Raw genomic sequence first — 3,402 nt, forward strand, 5'->3', positions numbered from 1 at the left:
AGACTGTGTTGTTGTTTTGACCAACACTATAGCAATGCTTCTTAAGCCTTAACAGCTAGCATGCACATGAATGCTCATCTTAAAACTCAACATCTCTGAACTATGAGAGAACTACTGCCAGTGCAGCTGCTAGAGCTATCAATGAAACTGAATGAGATACAAGCTAGCGGAGAGGCAATGCTAACCAAGGAATTATAAAAAAAGCAGAGAACAAGGCATGGTGTTGCTTTTTTCTCTGTCCTTCTAAATAGGTGTTGTGTTGGAAATCTTTCGCCCCTATTTTTGACAGTGGTAATGTTGTTATCCTCACGTTCCTGACAGGCACTGGTGAAGAACAGCCAGACACTCTGAAACGTTCCTTTTTTCTTCTCCTCCACACTGAATCAATGGTGTGTTTTCTCCTGACAAGTAAAACTAATCTTAGGAGAGAATTTCTGCCAGCATCATTTGGCAGTTTGGGATATCTAAGATGTGAAAGATGTGTCATCTGAGGGAACAGTTTATAATTATATTTCCACAAGGCTTCCTGGAGAAAAACATTCTGACAGAGGAGGAAGAGAAAATGATAATTAGACAAACAGAAATATGTGATAGATTCAACACTGCTTATTTTACTCTTAGCCAGCAACACACACAAACACACACTGCTCTGAGTCTGTGCTCATTGCACAAATGTTTATAAATCAGATGCATTATAGATGCGTGCAAAATTTATTTGGGATTTAGACATTTTTAATGTGCACCAACAAATATCCATCCTGCTACTCTATAGATTTTATGCAACCTAATTAAGAGTTTTTGCTCTCCCTGCCCAGCTTTCACGTCAACAATCTTCCTCTGTACCTCGGTCAAAGCAGACTTCGCTTTTCACTAAGAGAGCCGCAGATTCAGAGTCAATTTCAAGGACACATCAGAAAGATGACTGCTGCATGTTTAAACTGTTAAAAATGCATTATATTTCCATGGAAGCCAGGGTATCTCATTTCTTCCTCCTTGTCCTTGTGAGGCAAGACTGAAAGCCAGACTGTCCTTGTAACATAATCCATCTCTTCCCTCGGAAATTGCCTAACAAAGAAAACACCCGCTGAGAGGGAAAGATGGAAAAACAGTGAAATCTAATAGGATCCGATCTGAACTGTGAACTGTGACTGCTGTGACTGATGCAGCGGTCACAGTTTGGTGATAGCTGTCGCCTCCTGACCGTGATCGGTAGTTTTTTTTTTTTGTCTGTAATTACTAAACTCAAAAGGAGGTGCAAATCTTCCAATTGATTTCTTTTAAACTGAAGGATTCTTTTTTTGACAAATATTAACAAAAAGGACAACTCAACATAGTGTTGAGTGCAGAGTTTAGTTCTCGTATTTAGACGGATCCTGAAATTTGTCTGGTGCTGCCACTGTCGCTGCTGCTGAGTTTTAAACCGCTGCATGTGTTGACAGGCACATATCTGTAGACTTCACAAAGAAACATAAAAAAAATCATGTTTAAAATAAAATCGAATTTATTTTAGCCTCTTACTTGACTTTACCTCACAGGAGGTAAGAACGAATGACTCCGCTCGAACAACAAAGACAGCAAATGCAGGGCTGGAATTAAGTTTGACGAAGCTGTATCAAACTATATATATATATATATATCATCTGCCAATACTCTTTTCAAATTACAAGAAGTACTTAGAGGATGATGTGAGCAAACTTATTCACATGTTGTTTTATTTTAGTTTCTTATTTAATTGTTTAATGTAAATTGTAGTTTTTCAACATTGGCAGATTATTGTCAAAGTTTTATGCACATCTGTAATGGAAACACAGCTACCGACATGAACATTATGCTGTAGGGGGAAGGGCAGCATTTTTCACCATGGCCCCCCTCACCCCCTCTTGGTGGCACCACTGCAATGAAATCCTGACTAAATGACCTTTAACTGCTATATTTACTATGCAGTTAGAAGAAACAGAAGCCTTACAATTTGGTCATAATGAACACAAATGTTTTACGCTATTAATCCATGACATCATTTATCTGTCATAGTACAGCATCTGCAATACAAGAGGTGAATATAGCCTTATTTAATCAACAAAAGTTGCAACAAAACGTATCCAAACTGGATCCTGAAAGGCCTATAAGTGGAAATTCTTCTGCAGCTACACAGGAGAAATCCTGTGTAGCTGGATTCTTCTGCAGCTGTGTAGCTGCAGAAGAATTTCATTTAACTGGGTTTTCACTCAGTTAAATGCAAACTGAAAACCTGGTCGGTATGTTTGTTGTGTAGAATCCATAGAGATATTTTTAATTATTATTTGACAGGCTGGCTGGTATGTTGCTCAACTCAAACCTCGCAGCCTCGGTCTTGTTCTCTCTCTACATCTGGGTTGAGCTGGAACAAAAGGGTTAGTTGCTAACCCACCAGGCAGCTTGGGCATTAGCACACTGATTACCATCCCACACACGGCCACACACGCCCACATGCGTGGACATGCGCACAAAGAACAGCGTTCAAATCACGTCTGAGAGGCAGAGAGATGGAGGGAGTGAAGAGAGGAGATGAGAGATGGGAAAGAAGAGAGAACATCAGCTGGAGCTTCCCACTGACCTCCTGTTGTCTGACGCCTTTGTCTTTTATTTTATTGCATCATTTTTACCCTCCACTGACTTATTAAAGCTAGGTTTTCATTTATGTACAACACTGACTATAAATGAGAAAAATCTAACTGGACCCTGTGGAAACCGATGGCATTTAAACACAACAAGGCAAAACAACATTAGAAGCTAAAATGTGCTTATGATACAACATGGTATGCATCCCTAACTCCTATTGTTCCAATGTGATAACTAACTTATTTTGTATGACTCTCTGGTAGGTATATGCTGAAGTAAAACATTTTAGAGTTTTGTAAAGCAACTGGTTGTAAGTTGTTTTTTGTGCTGGCCATATTAAGCTGTTTTCACACCTGACAGCCCAGTAGGCTCGCTTCCATTGGGGATCAAAATTGAAACATTTGTTACATTTTTAGTTGCTGCTGCACTGTCTAATGACAAACTTCTTCCCCTTCTCACCTATGGAGGCACTGTACCAAATACTACAGAAGGAAGCAACAGGAAAACCTCTGAAAGACAGTGAGCACAACTTCCTTCTTCACAAAATGAAAAGAAAATAAAGTGGCGTTGGGTGTTAGTGGTTGTAGGATTTTTTTCTTTGGTCGGGGAAAAAACCATGAGCCATTTCTCCTTTTAGCGCTAAATATGCTCATTTTGTTTTGGTTATATTTACCCAGAAACCCCTGCGCAGCTTCCTGCTTTTGGAGCAGTCTCTAGTTTACTTGGCATTCACATCTGCATTCGAACTGCATCAGAGTTCACTTCAACCAAATCAAAACCTACTTTGGCAGATGCACCAGAGTT

This window comes from Poecilia latipinna, unplaced genomic scaffold (assembly GCF_001443285.1).
Source record: "Poecilia latipinna isolate Pla-1442-1.1 unplaced genomic scaffold, P_latipinna-1.0 Scaffold1120, whole genome shotgun sequence".
Lineage (NCBI taxonomy): Eukaryota > Metazoa > Chordata > Actinopteri > Cyprinodontiformes > Poeciliidae > Poecilia > Poecilia latipinna.